Genomic DNA, 16287 nt, shown 5'->3' on the forward strand with positions numbered 1-16287 from the left:
GAATTGAATGGTGCAACTGATTTTGCTGTGCTGTGTTAAATCAGATATTTGCATTACTGCTTTGGTTTTATTTTGTGAATAGCAAAAAGCATTCAACCCCATAATACATGTTGTTTTATTGGTCGCTCGTCCATTTCATATCCCATAGCTTAAGCACTCATATCTTTGGATTCCACTCGATGAGGCGAGCAGTACGAGTACCACCTTGATGGGTCTGCGACGTTTCCTTCCAGAGTTATTACCAAAAACACCACAAACATCCCAGAATCCTCCCGGTTTGGGGTCAAAATGTTGTCGCTCATTAAATCCCATAAGAAACGTCGCATCGAATAAATGTGATTGAATTCTCCCCGTCTGGACGAGCGGGATTGAATGGTGCAACTGATTTTGCTGTGCTGTGTTAAAACAGATATTTGCATGACTGCTTTTGTTTTATTTTGTGAATAGCAAAAAGCATTCAACCCCATATTACATGTTGTTTTATTGGTCGCTCGTCCATTTCATATCGCATAGCTTAACCACTCATATCTTTGGATTCCACTCGATGAGGCGAGCAGTACGAGTACCACCTTGATGGGTCTGCGACGTTTCCTTCCAGAGTTGTTACCAAATAACCACAAACATTCCAGAATCCTCTCGGTTTGGGGTCAAAATGTTGTCGCTCATTCAATCCCATAAGAAACGTCGCATCGAAAAAATGTGATTGAATTCTCCCCGTCTGGACGAGCAGAATTGAATGGTGCAACTGATTTTGCTGTGCTGTGTTAAATCAGATATTTGCATTACTGCTTTGGTTTTATTTTGTGAATAGCAAAAAGCATTCAACCCCATAATACATGTTGTTTTATTGGTCGCTCGTCCATTTCATATCCCATAGCTTAAGCACTCATATCTTTGGATTCCTCTCGATGAGGCGAGCAGTACGAGTACCACCTTGATGGGTCTGCGACGTTTCCTTCCAGAGTTATTACAAAAAAACCACAAACATCCCAGAATCCTCTCGGTTTGGGGTCAAAATGTTGTCGCTCATTAAATCCCATAAGAAACGTCGCATCGAATAAATGTGATTGAATTCTCCCCGTCTGGACGAACAGAATTGAATGGTGCAACTGATTTTGCTGTGCTGTGTTAAAACAGATATTTGCATGACTGCTTTTGTTTTATTTTGTGAATAGCAAAACGCATTCAACCCCATAATACATGTTGTTTTATTGGTCGTTCGTCCATTTCATATCCCATAGCTTAACCACTCATATCTTTGGATTCCACTCGATGAGGCGAGCAGTATGAGTACCACCTTGATGGGTCTGCGACGTTTCCTTCCAGAGTTGTTACCAAAAAACCACAAACATCCCAAAATCCTCTCGGTTTGGGGTCAATATGTTGTCGCTCATTCAATCCCATAAGAAACGTCGCATCGAAAAAATGTGATTGAATTCTCCCCGTCTGGACGAGCAGAATTGAATGGTGCAACTGATTTTGCTGTGCTGTGTTAAATCAGATATTTGCATTACTGCTTTGGTTTTATTTTGTGAATAGCAAAAAGCATTCAACCCCATAATACATGTTGTTTTATTGGTCGCTCGTCCATTTCATATCCCATAGCTTAAGCACTCATATCTTTGGATTCCTCTCGATGAGTCGAGCAGTACGAGTTCCACCTTGATGGGTCTGCGACGTTTCCTTCCAGAGTTATTACAAAAACACCACAAACATCCCAGAATCCTCTCGGTTTGGGGTCAAAATGTTGTCGCTCATTAAATCCCATAAGAAACGTCGCATCGAATAAATGTGATTGAATTCTCCCCGTCTGGACGAGCGGAATTGAATGGTGTAACTGATTTTTGCTGTGCTGTGTTAAAACAGATATTTGCATGACTGCATTTGTTTTATTTTGTGAATAGCAAAAAGCATTCAACCCCATAATAAAAGTTGTTTTATTGGTCGCTCGTCCATTTCATATCCCATAGCTTAAGCACTCATATCTTTGGATTCCACTCGATGAGGCGAGCAGTACGAGTACCACCTTGATGGGTCTGCGACGTTTCCTTCCAGAGTTGTTACCAAAAAACCACAAACATCCCAGAATCCTCTCGGTTTGGGGTCAAAATGTTGTCGCTCATTCAATCCCATAAGAAACGTCGCATCGAAAAAATGTGATTGAATTCTCCCCGTCTGGACGAGCAGAATTGAATGGTGCAACTGATTTTGCTGTGCTGTGTTAAATCAGATATTTGCATTACTGCTTTGGTTTTATTTTGTGAATAGCAAAAAGCATTCAACCCCATAATACATGTTGTTTTATTGGTCGCTCGTCCATTTCATATCCCATAGCTTAAGCACTCATATCATTGGATTCCTCTCTATGAGGCGAGCAGTACGAGTACCACCTTGATGGGTCTGGGACGTTTCCTTCCAGAGTTATTACAAAAAAACCACAAACATCCCAGAATCCTCTCGGTTTGGGGTCAAATGTTGTCGCTCATTAAATCCCATAAGAAACGTCGCATCGAAAAAATGCGATTGAATTCTCCCCGTCTGGACGAGCAGAATTGAATGGTGCAACTGATTTTGCTGTGCTGTGTTAAATCAGATATTTGCATTACTGCTTTGGTTTTATTTTGTGAATAGCAAAAAGCATTCAACCCCATAATACATGTTGTTTTATTGGTCGCTCGTCCAATTCATATCCCATAGCTTAAGCACTCATATGTTTGGATTCCTCTCGATGAGGCGAGCAGTTCGAGTACCACCTTGATGGGTCTGGGACGTTTCCTTCCAGAGTTGTTACCAAAAAACCACAAACATCCCAGAATCCTCTCGGTTTGGGGTCAAAATGTTGTCGCTCATTCAATCCCATAAGAAACGTCGCATCGAAAAAATGTGATTGAATTCTCCCCGTCTGGACGAGCAGAATTGAATGGTGCAACTGATTTTGCTGTGCTGTGTTAAATCAGATATTTGCATTACTGCTTTGGTTTTATTTTGTGAATAGCAAAAAGCATTCAACCCCATAATACATGTTGTTTTATTGGTCGCTCGTCCATTTCATATCCCATAGCTTAACCACTCATATCTTTGGATTCCTCTCGATGAGGCGAGCAGTACGAGTACCACCTTGATGGGTCTGCGACGTTTCCTTCCAGAGTTATTACAAAAAAACCACAAACATCCCAGAATCCTCTCGGTTTGGGGTCAAAATGTTGTCGCTCATTAAATCCCATAAGAAACGTCGCATCGAATAAATGTGATTGAATTCTCCCCGTCTGGACGAGCGGGATTGAATGGTGCAACTGATTTTGCTGTGCTGTGTTAAAGCAGATATTTGCATGACTGCTTTTGTTTTATTTTGTGAATAGCAAAACACATTCAACCCCATAATACATGTTGTTTTATTGGTCGCTCGTCCATTTCATATCGCATAGCTTAACCACTCATATCTTTGGATTCCACTCGATGAGGCGAGCAGTACGAGTACCACCTTGATGGGTCTGCGACGTTTCCTTCCAGAGTTATTACAAAAAAACCACAAACATCCCAGAATCCTCTCGGTTTGGGGTCAAAATGTTGTCGTTCATTAAATCCCATAAGAAACGTCGCATCGAAAAAATGTGATTGAATTCTCCCCGTCTGGACGAGCAGAATTGAATGGTGCAACTGATTTTGCTGTGCTGTGTTAAATCAGATATTTGCATTACTGCTTCGGTTTTATTTTGTGAATAGCAAAAAGCATTCAACCCCATAATACATGTTGTTTTATTGGTCGCTCGTCCATTTCATATCCCATAGCTTAAGCACTAATATCTTTGGATTCCACTCGATGAGGCGAGCAGTACGAGTACCACCTTGATGGGTCTGCGACGTTTCCTTCCAGAGTTATTACAAAAAAACCACAAACATCCCAGAATCCTCCCGGTTTGGGGTCAAAATGTTGTCGCTCATTTAATCCCATAAGAAACGTCGCATCGAATAAATGTGATTGAATTCTCCCCGTCTGGACGAGCGGGATTGAATGGTGCAACAGATTTTGCTGTGCTGTGTTAAAACAGATATTTGCATGACTGCTTTTGTTTTATTTTGTGAATAGCAAAACGCATTCAACCCCATAATACATGTTGTTTTATTGGTCGCTCGTCCATTTCATATCGCATAGCTTAACCACTCATATCTTTGGATTCCACTCGATGAGGCGAGCAGTACGAGTACCACCTTGATGGGTCTGCGACGTTTCCTTCCAGAGTTGTTACCAAAAAACCACAAACATCCCAGAATCCTCTCGGTTTGGGGTCAAAATGTTGTCGCTCATTCAATCCCATAAGAAACGTCGCATCGAAAAAATGTGATTGAATTCTCCCCGTCTGGACGAGCAGAATTGAATGGTGCAACTGATTTTGCTGTGCTGTGTTAAATCAGATATTTGCATTACTGCTTTGGTTTTATTTTGTGAATAGCAAAAAGCATTCAACCCCATAATACATGTTGTTTTATTGGTCGCTCGTCCATTTCATATCCCATAGCTTAAGCACTCATATCTTTGGATTCCTCTCGATGAGTCGAGCAGTACGAGTTCCACCTTGATGGGTCTGCGACGTTTCCTTCCAGAGTTATTACAAAAAAACCACAAACATCCCAGAATCCTCTCGGTTTGGGGTCAAAATGTTGTCGCTCATTAAATCCCATAAGAAACGTCGCATCGAATAAATGTGATTGAATTCTCCCCGTCTGGACGAGCGGGATTGAATGGTGCAACTGATTTTGCTGTGCTGTGTTAAAGCAGATATTTGCATGACTGCTTTTGTTTTATTTTGTGAATAGCAAAACACATTCAACCCCATAATACATGTTGTTTTATTGGTCGCTCGTCCATTTCATATCGCATAGCTTAACCACTCATATCTTTGGATTCCACTCGATGAGGCGAGCAGTACGAGTACCACCTTGATGGGTCTGCGACGTTTCCTTCCAGAGTTATTACAAAAAAACCACAAACATCCCAGAATCCTCTCGGTTTGGGGTCAAAATGTTGTCGTTCATTAAATCCCATAAGAAACGTCGCATCGAAAAAATGTGATTGAATTCTCCCCGTCTGGACGAGCAGAATTGAATGGTGCAACTGATTTTGCTGTGCTGTGTTAAATCAGATATTTGCATTACTGCTTCGGTTTTATTTTGTGAATAGCAAAAAGCATTCAACCCCATAATACATGTTGTTTTATTGGTCGCTCGTCCATTTCATATCCCATAGCTTAAGCACTAATATCTTTGGATTCCACTCGATGAGGCGAGCAGTACGAGTACCACCTTGATGGGTCTGCGACGTTTCCTTCCAGAGTTATTACAAAAAAACCACAAACATCCCAGAATCCTCCCGGTTTGGGGTCAAAATGTTGTCGCTCATTTAATCCCATAAGAAACGTCGCATCGAATAAATGTGATTGAATTCTCCCCGTCTGGACGAGCGGGATTGAATGGTGCAACTGATTTTGCTGTGCTGTGTTAAAACAGATATTTGCATTACTGCTTTGGTTTTATTTTGTGAATAGCAAAAAGCATTCAACCCCATAATACATGTTGTTTTATTGGTCGCTCGTCCAATTCATATCCCATAGCTTAAGCACTCATATGTTTGGATTCCTCTCGATGAGGCGAGCAGTACGAGTACCACCTTGATGGGTCTGGGACGTTTCCTTCCAGAGTTGTTACCAAAAAACCACAAACATCCCAGAATCCTCTCGGTTTGGGGTCAAAATGTTGTCGCTCATTCAATCCCATAAGAAACGTCGCATCGAAAAAATGTGATTGAATTCTCCCCGTCTGGACGAGCAGAATTGAATGGTGCAACTGATTTTGCTGTGCTGTGTTAAATCAGATATTTGCATTACTGCTTTGGTTTTATTTTGTGAATAGCAAAAAGCATTCAACCCCATAATACATGTTGTTTTATTGGTCGCTCGTCCATTTCATATCCCATAGCTTAACCACTCATATCTTTGGATTCCTCTCGATGAGGTGAGCAGTACGAGTACCACCTTGATGGGTCTGCGACGTTTCCTTCCAGAGTTATTACAAAAACACCACAAACATCCCAGAATCCTCTCGGTTTGGGGTCAAAATGTTGTCGCTCATTAAATCCCATGAGAAACGTCGCATCGAATAAAGGTGATTGAATTCTCCCCGTCTGGACGAGCGGAATTGAATGGTGTAACTGATTTTTGCTGTGCTGTGTTAAAACAGATATTTGCATGACTGCATTTGTTTTATTTTGTGAATAGCAAAAAGCATTCAACCCCATAATAAAAGTTGTTTTATTGGTCGCTCGTCCATTTCATATCCCATAGCTTAAGCACTCATATCTTTGGATTCCTCTCGATGAGGCGAGCAGTACGAGTACCACCTTGATGGGTCTGCGACGTTTCCTTCCAGATTTATTACAAAAAAACCACAAACATCCCAGAATCCTCTCGGTTTGGGATCAAAATGTTGTCGCTCATTAAATCCCATAAGAAACGTCGCATCGAATAAATGTGATTGAATTCTCCCCGTCTGGACGAGCGGGATTGAATGGTGCAACTGATTTTGCTGTGCTGTGTTAAAGCAGATATTTGCATGACTGCTTTTGTTTTATTTTGTGAATAGCAAAACACATTCAACCCCATAATACATGTTGTTTTATTGGTCGCTCGTCCATTTCATATCGCATAGCTTAACCACTCATATCTTTGGATTCCACTCGATGAGGCGAGCAGTACGAGTACCACCTTGATGGGTCTGCGACGTTTCCTTCCAGAGTTATTACAAAAAAACCACAAACATCCCAGAATCCTCTCGGTTTGGGGTCAAAATGTTGTCGTTCATTAAATCCCATAAGAAACGTCGCATCGAAAAAATGTGATTGAATTCTCCCCGTCTGGACGAGCAGAATTGAATGGTGCAACTGATTTTGCTGTGCTGTGTTAAATCAGATATTTGCATTACTGCTTCGGTTTTATTTTGTGAATAGCAAAAAGCATTCAACCCCATAATACATGTTGTTTTATTGGTCGCTCGTCCATTTCATATCCCATAGCTTAAGCACTAATATCTTTGGATTCCACTCGATGAGGCGAGCAGTACGAGTACCACCTTGATGGGTCTGCGACGTTTCCTTCCAGAGTTATTACAAAAAAACCACAAACATCCCAGAATCCTCCCGGTTTGGGGTCAAAATGTTGTCGCTCATTTAATCCCATAAGAAACGTCGCATCGAATAAATGTGATTGAATTCTCCCCGTCTGGACGAGCGGGATTGAATGGTGCAACTGATTTTGCTGTGCTGTGTTAAAACAGATATTTGCATGACTGCTTTTGTTTTATTTTGTGAATAGCAAAACGCATTCAACCCCATAATACATGTTGTTTTATTGGTCGCTCGTCCATTTCATATCGCATAGCTTAACCACTCATATCTTTGGATTCCACTCGATGAGGCGAGCAGTACGAGTACCACCTTGATGGGTCTGCGACGTTTCCTTCCAGAGTTGTTACCAAAAAACCACAAACATCCCAGAATCCTCTCGGTTTGGGGTCAAAATGTTGTCGCTCATTCAATCCCATAAGAAACGTCGCATCGAAAAAATGTGATTGAATTCTCCCCGTCTGGACGAGCAGAATTGAATGGTGCAACTGATTTTGCTGTGCTGTGTTAAATCAGATATTTGCATTACTGCTTTGGTTTTATTTTGTGAATAGCAAAAAGCATTCAACCCCATTAAACATGTTGTTTTATTGGTCGCTCGTCCATTTCATATCCCATAGCTTAAGCACTCATATCTTTGGATTCCTCTCGATGAGGCGAGCAGTACGAGTACAACCTTGTTGGGTCTGCGACGTTTCCTTCCAGAGTTGTTACCAAAAAACCACAAACATCCCAGAATCCTCTCGGTTTGGGGTCAAAATGTTGTCGCTCATTAAATCCCATAAAAAACGTCGCATCGAATAAATATGATTGAATTCTCCCCGTCTGGACGAGCGGGATTGAATGGTGCAACTGATTTTGCTGTGCTGTGTTAAAACAGATATTTGCATGACTGCTTTTGTTTTATTTTGTGAATAGCAAAACGCATTCAACCCCATAATACATGTTGTTTTATTGGTCGCTCGTCCATTTCATATCCCATAGCTTAACCACTCATATCTTTGGATTCCACTCGATGAGGCGAGCAGTATGAGTACCACCTTGATGGGTCTGCGACGTTTCCTTCCAGAGTCGTTACCAAAAAACCACAAACATCCCAAAATCCTCTCGGTTTGGGGTCAAAATGTTGTCGCTCATTCAATCCCATAAGAAACGTCGCATCGAAAAAATGTGATTGAATTCTCCCCGTCTGGACGAGCAGAATTGAATGGTGCAACTGATTTTGCTGTGCTGTGTTAAATCAGATATTTGCATTACTGCTTTGGTTTTATTTTGTGAATAGCAAAAAGCATTCAACCCCATAAAACATGTTGTTTTATTGGTCGCTCGTCCATTTCATATCCCATAGCTTAAGCACTCATATCTTTGGATTCCTCTCGATGAGGCGAGCAGTACGAGTACCACCTTGATGGGTCTGCGACGTTTCCTTCCAGAGTTATTACAAAAACACCACAAACATCCCAGAATCCTCTCGGTTTGGGGTCAAAATGTTGTCGCTCATTAAATCCCATAAGAAACGTCGCATCGAATAAATGTGATTGAATTCTCCCCGTCTGGACGAGCGGAATTGAATGGTGTAACTGATTTTTGCTGTGCTGTGTTAAAACAGATATTTGCATGACTGCATTTGTTTTATTTTGTGAATAGCAAAAAGCATTCAACCCCATAATAAAAGTTGTTTTATTGGTCGCTCGTCCATTTCATATCCCATAGCTTAACCACTCATATCTTTGGATTCCTCTCGATGAGGCGAGCAGTACGAGTACCACCTTGATGGGTCTGCGACGTTTCCTTCCAGAGTTGTTACCAAAAAACCACAAACATCCCAAAATCCTCTCGGTTTGGGGTCAATATGTTGTCGCTCATTCAATCCCATAAGAAACGTCGCATCGAAAAAATGTGATTGAATTCTCCCCGTCTGGACGAGCAGAATTGAATGGTGCAACTGATTTTGCTGTGCTGTGTTAAATCAGATATTTGCATTACTGCTTTGGTTTTATTTTGTGAATAGCAAAAAGCATTCAACCCCATAATACATGTTGTTTTATTGGTCGCTCGTCCATTTCATATCCCATAGCTTAAGCACTCATATCTTTGGATTCCTCTCGATGAGTCGAGCAGTACGAGTACCACCTTGATGGGTCTGCGACGTTTCCTTCCAGAGTTATTACAAAAACACCACAAACATCCCAGAATCCTCTCGGTTTGGTTCAAAATGTTGTCGCTCATTAAATCCCATAAGAAACGTCGCATCGAATAAATGTGATTGAATTCTCCCCGTCTGGACGAGCAGAATTGAATGGTGTAACTGATTTTTGCTGTGCTGTGTTAAAACAGATATTTGCATGACTGCATTTGTTTTATTTTGTGAATAGCAAAAAGCATTCAACCCCATAATAAAAGTTGTTTTATTGGTCGCTCGTCCATTTCATAACCCATAGCTTAAGCACTCATATCTTTGGATTCCACTCGATGAGGCGAGCAGTACGAGTACCACCTTGATGGGTCTGCGACGTTTCCTTCCAGAGTTATTACAAAAACACCACAAACATCCCAGAATCCTCCCGGTTTGGGGTCAAAATGTTGTCGCTCATTAAATCCCATAAGAAACGTCGCATCGAATAAATGTGATTGAATTCTCCCCGTCTGGACGAGCGGGATTGAATGGTGCAACTGATTTTGCTGTGCTGTGTTAAAACAGATATTTGCATGACTGCTTTTGTTTTATTTTGTGAATAGCAAAACGCATTCAACCCCATAATACATGTTGTTTTATTGGTCGCTCGTCCATTTCATCCATCGCATAGCTTAACCACTCATATCTTTGGATTCCACTCGAAGAGGCGAGCAGTACGAGTACCACCTTGATGGGTCTGCGACGTTTCCTTCCAGAGTTGTTACCAAAAAACCACAAACATCCCAGAATCCTCTCGGTTTGGGGTCAAAATGTTGTCGCTCATTCAATCCCATAAGAAACGTCGCATCGAAAAAATGTGATTGAATTCTCCCCGTCTGGACGAACAGAATTGAATGGTGCAACTGATTTTGCTGTGCTGTGTTAAATCAGATATTTGCATTACTGTTTTGGTTTTATTTTGTGAATAGCAAAAAGCATTCAACCCCATAATACATGTTGTTTTATTGGTCGCTCGTCCATTTCATATCCCATAGCTTAAGCACTCATATCTTTGGATTCCTCTCGATGAGGCGAGCAGTACGAGTACCACCTTGATGGGTCTGCGACGTTTCCTTCCAGAGTTATTACAAAAAAACCACAAACATCCCAGAATCCTCTCGGTTTGGGGTCAAAATGTTGTCGCTCATTAAATCCCATAAGAAACGTCGCATCGAATAAATATGATTGAATTCTCCCCGTCTGGACGAGCGGGATTGAATGGTGCAACTGATTTTGCTGTGCTGTGTTAAAACAGATATTTGCATGACTGCTTTTGTTTTATTTTGTGAATAGCAAAACGCATTCAACCCCATAATACATGTTGTTTTATTGGTCGCTCGTCCATTTCATATCCCATAGCTTAACCACTCATATCTTTGGATTCCACTCGATGAGGCGAGCATTATGAGTACCACCTTGATGGGTCTGCGACGTTTCCTTCCAGAGTTGTTACCAAAAAACCACAAACATCCCAAAATCCTCTCGGTTTGGGGTCAAAATGTTGTCGCTCATTCAATCCCATAAGAAACGTCGCATCGAAAAAATGTGATTGAATTCTCCCCGTCTGGACGAGCAGAATTGAATGGTGCAACTGATTATGCTGTGCTGTGTTAAATCAGATATTTGCATTACTGCTTTGGTTTTATTTTGTGAATAGCAAAAAGCATTCAACCCCATAAAACATGTTGTTTTATTGGTCGCTCGTCCATTTCATATCCCATAGCTTAAGCACTCATATCTTTGGATTCCTCTCGATGAGGCGAGCAGTACGAGTACCACCTTGATGGGTCTGCGACGTTTCCTTCCAGAGTTATTACAAAAACACCACAAACATCCCAGAATCCTCTCGGTTTGGGGTCAAAATGTTGTCGCTCATTAAATCCCATAAGAAACGTCGCATCGAATAAATGTGATTGAATTCTCCCCGTCTGGACGAGCGGAATTGAATGGTGTAACTGATTTTTGCTGTGCTGTGTTAAAACAGATATTTGCATGACTGCATTGGTTTTATTTTGTGAATAGCAAAAAGCATTCAACCCCATAATAAAAGTTGTTTTATTGGTCGCTCGTCCCTTTCATATCCCATAGCTTAACCACTCATATCTTTGGATTCCTCTCGATGAGGCGAGCAGTACGAGTACCACCTTGATGGGTCTGCGACGTTTCCTTCCAGAGTTGTTACCAAAAAACCACAAACATCCCAAAATCCTCTCGGTTTGGGGTCAATATGTTGTCGCTCATTCAATCCCATAAGAAACGTCGCATCGAAAAAATGTGATTGAATTCTCCCCGTCTGGACGAGCAGAATTGAATGGTGCAACTGATTTTGCTGTGCTGTGTTAAATCAGATATTTGCATTACTGCTTTGGTTTTATTTTGTGAATAGCAAAAAGCATTCAACCCCATAATACATGTTGTTTTATTGGTCGCTCGTCCATTTCATATCCCATAGCTTAAGCACTCATATCTTTGGATTCCTCTCGATGAGTCGAGCAGTACGAGTACCACCTTGATGGGTCTGCGACGTTTCCTTCCAGAGTTATTACAAAAACACCACAAACATCCCAGAATCCTCTCGGTTTGGGGTCAAAATGTTGTCGCTCATTAAATCCCATAAGAAACGTCGCATCGAATAAATGTGATTGAATTCTCCCCGTCTGGACGAGCGGAATTGAATGGTGTAACTGATTTTTGCTGTGCTGTGTTAAAACAGATATTTGCATGACTGCATTTGTTTTATTTTGTGAATAGCAAAAAGCATTCAACCCCATAATAAAAGTTGTTTTATTGGTCGCTCGTCCATTTCATATCCCATAGCTTAACCACTCATATCTTTGGATTCCACTCGATGAGGCGAGCAGTATGAGTACCACCTTGATGGGTCTGCGACGTTTCCTTCCAGAGTTGTTACCAAAAAACCACAAACATCCCAAAATCCTCTCGGTTTGGGGTCAAAATGTTGTCGCTCATTCAATCCCATAAGAAACGTCGCATCGAAAAAATGTGATTGAATTCTCCCCGTCTGGACGAGCAGAATTGAATGGTGCAACTGATTTTGCTGTGCTGTGTTAAATCAGATATTTGCATTACTGCTTTGGTTTTATTTTGTGAATAGCAAAAAGCATTCAACCCCATAAAACATGTTGTTTTATTGGTCGCTCGTCCATTTCATATCCCATAGCTTAAGCACTCATATCTTTGGATTCCTCTCGATGAGGCGAGCAGTACGAGTACCACCTTGATGGGTCTGCGACGTTTCCTTCCAGAGTTATTACAAAAACACCACAAACATCCCAGAATCCTCTCGGTTTGGGGTCAAAATGTTGTCGCTCATTAAATCCCATAAGAAACGTCGCATCGAATAAATGTGATTGAATTCTCCCCGTCTGGACGAGCGGAATTGAATGGTGTAACTGATTTTTGCTGTGCTGTGTTAAAACAGATATTTGCATGACTGCATTTGTTTTATTTTGTGAATAGCAAAAAGCATTCAACCCCATAATAAAAGTTGTTTTATTGGTCGCTCGTCCATTTCATATCCCATAGCTTAACCACTCATATCTTTGGATTCCTCTCGATGAGGCGAGCAGTACGAGTACCACCTTGATGGGTCTGCGACGTTTCCTTCCAGAGTTGTTACCAAAAAACCACAAACATCCCAAAATCCTCTCGGTTTGGGGTCAATATGTTGTCGCTCATTCAATCCCATAAGAAACGTCGCATCGAAAAAATGTGATTGAATTCTCCCCGTCTGGACGAGCAGAATTGAATGGTGCAACTGATTTTGCTGTGCTGTGTTAAATCAGATATTTGCATTACTGCTTTGGTTTTATTTTGTGAATAGCAAAAAGCATTCAACCCCATAATACATGTTGTTTTATTGGTCGCTCGTCCATTTCATATCCCATAGCTTAAGCACTCATATCTTTGGATTCCTCTCGATGAGTCGAGCAGTACGAGTACCACCTTGATGGGTCTGCGACGTTTCCTTCCAGAGTTATTACAAAAACACCACAAACATCCCAGAATCCTCTCGGTTTGGGGTCAAAATGTTGTCGCTCATTAAATCCCATAAGAAACGTCGCATCGAATAAATGTGATTGAATTCTCCCCGTCTGGACGAGCGGAATTGAATGGTGTAACTGATTTTTGCTGTGCTGTGTTAAAACAGATATTTGCATGACTGCATTTGTTTTATTTTGTGAATAGCAAAAAGCATTCAACCCCATAATAAAAGTTGTTTTATTGGTCGCTCGTCCATTTAATATCCCATAGCTTAAGCACTCATATCTTTGGATTCCTCTCGATGAGGCGAGCAGTACGAGTACCACCTTGATGGGTCTGCGACGTTTCCTTCCAGAGTTATTACAAAAAAACCACAAACATCCCAGAATCCTCTCGGTTTGGGGTCAAAATGTTGTCGCTCATTAAATCCCATAAGAAACGTCGCATCGAATAAATGTGATTGAATTCTCCCCGTCTGGACGAGCGGGATTGAATGGTGCAACTGATTTTGCTGTGCTGTGTTAAAGCAGATATTTGCATGACTGCTTTTGTTTTATTTTGTGAATAGCAAAAAGCATTCAACCACATAATACATGTTGTTTTATTGGTCGCTCGTCCATTTCATATCGCATAGCTTAACCACTCATATCTTTGGATTCCACTCGATGAGGCGAGCAGTACGAGTACCACCTTGATGGGTCTGCGACGTTTCCTTCCAGAGTTGTTACCAAAAAACCACAAACATCCCAGAATCCTCTCGGTTTGGGGTCAAAATGTTGTCGCTCATTCAATCCCATAAGAAACGTCGCATCGAAAAAATGTGATTGAATTCTCCCCGTCTGGACGAGCAGAATTGAATGGTGCAACTGATTTTGCTGTGCTGTGTTAAATCAGATATTTGCATTACTGCTTTGGTTTTATTTTGTGAATAGCAAAAAGCATTCAACCCCATAATACATGTTGTTTTATTGGTCGCTCGTCCATTTCATATCCCATAGCTTAAGCACTCATATCATTGGATTCCTCTCTATGAGGCGAGCAGTACGAGTACCACCTTGATGGGTCTGGGACGTTTCCTTCCAGAGTTATTACAAAAAAACCACAAACATCCCAGAATCCTCTCGGTTTGGGGTCAAATGTTGTCGCTCATTAAATCCCATAAGAAACGTCGCATCGAAAAAATGTGATTGAATTCTCCCCGTCTGGACGAGCAGAATTGAATGGTGCAACTGATTTTGCTGTGCTGTGTTAAATCAGATATTTGCATTACTGCTTTGGTTTTATTTTGTGAATAGAAAAAGCATTCAACCCCATAATACATGTTGTTTTATTGGTCGCTCGTCCAATTCATATCCCATAGCTTAAGCACTCATATGTTTGGATTCGTCTCGATGAGGCGAGCAGTACGAGTACCACCTTGATGGGTCTGGGACGTTTCCTTCCAGAGTTATTACAAAAAAACCACAAACATTACAGAATCCTCTCGGTTTGGGGTCAAAATGTTGTCGCTCATTCAATCCCATAAGAAACGTCGCATCGAAAAAATGTGATTGAATTCCCCCCGTCTGGACGAGCAGAATTGAATGTTGCAACTGCTTTTGCTGTGCTGTGTTAAATCAGATATTTGCATTACAGCTTTGGTTTTATTTTGTGAATAGCAAAAAGCATTCAACCCCATAATACATGTTGTTTTATTGGTCGCTCGTCCATTTCATATCCCATAGCTTAAGCACTCATATCTTTGGATTCCACTCGATGAGGCGAGCAGTACGAGTACCACCTTGATGGGTCTGCGACGTTTCCTTCCAGAGTTATTACAAAAACACCACAAACATCCCAAAATCCTCTCGGTTTGGGGTCAATATGTTGTCGCTCATTCAATCCCATAAGAAACGTCGCATCGAAAAAATGTGTTTGAATTCTCCCCGTCTGGACGAGCAGAATTGAATGGTGCAACTGATTTTGCTGTGCTGTGTTAAATCAGATATTTGCATTACTGCTTTGGTTTTATTTTGTGAATAGCAAAAAGCATTCAACCCCGTAATACATGTTGTTTTATTGGTCGCTCGTCCATTTCATATCCCATAGCTTAAGCACTCATATCTTTGGATTCCTCTCGATGAGTCGAGCAGTACGAGTACCACCTTGATGGGTCTGCGACGTTTCCTTCCAGAGTTATTACAAAAACACCACAAACATCCCAGAATCCTCTCGGTTTGGGGTCAAAATGTTGTCGCTCATTAAATCCCATAATAAACGTCGCATCGAATAAATGTGATTGAATTCTCCCCGTCTGGACGAGCGGAATTGAATGGTGTAACTGATTTTTTGCTGTGCTGTGTTAAAACAGATATTTGCATGACTGCATTTGTTTTATTTTGTGAATAGCAAAAAGCATTCAACCCCATAATAAAAGTTGTTTTATTGGTCGCTCGTCCATTTCATATCCCATAGCTTAACCACTCATATCTTTGGATTCCACTCGATGAGGCGAGCAGTATGAGTACCACCTTGATGGGTCTGCGACGTTTCCTTCCAGAGTTGTTACCAAAAAACCACAAACATCCCAAAATCCTCTCGGTTTGGGGTCAAAATGTTGTCGCTCATTCAATCCCATAAGAAACGTCGCATCGAAAAAATGTGATTGAATTCTCCCCGTCTGGACGAGCAGAATTGAATGGTGCAACTGATTTTGCTGTGCTGTGTTAAATCAGATATTTGCATTACTGCTTTGGTTTTATTTTGTGAATAGCAAAAAGCATTCAACCCCATAAAACATGTTGTTTTATTGGTCGCTCGTCCATTTCATATCCCATAGCTTAAGCACTCATATCTTTGGATTCCTCTCGATGAGGCGAGCAGTACGAGTACCACCTTGATGGGTCTGCGACGTTTCCTTCCAGAGTTATTACAAAAACACCACAAACATCCC

The sequence above is a fragment of the Petromyzon marinus genome, chromosome 2 (assembly GCF_048934315.1).
Source record: "Petromyzon marinus isolate PM22_M1 ecotype Great Lakes invasive population chromosome 2, UKy_Petmar_22M1.pri1.0, whole genome shotgun sequence".
NCBI classification, from domain to species: domain Eukaryota; kingdom Metazoa; phylum Chordata; class Hyperoartia; order Petromyzontiformes; family Petromyzontidae; genus Petromyzon; species Petromyzon marinus.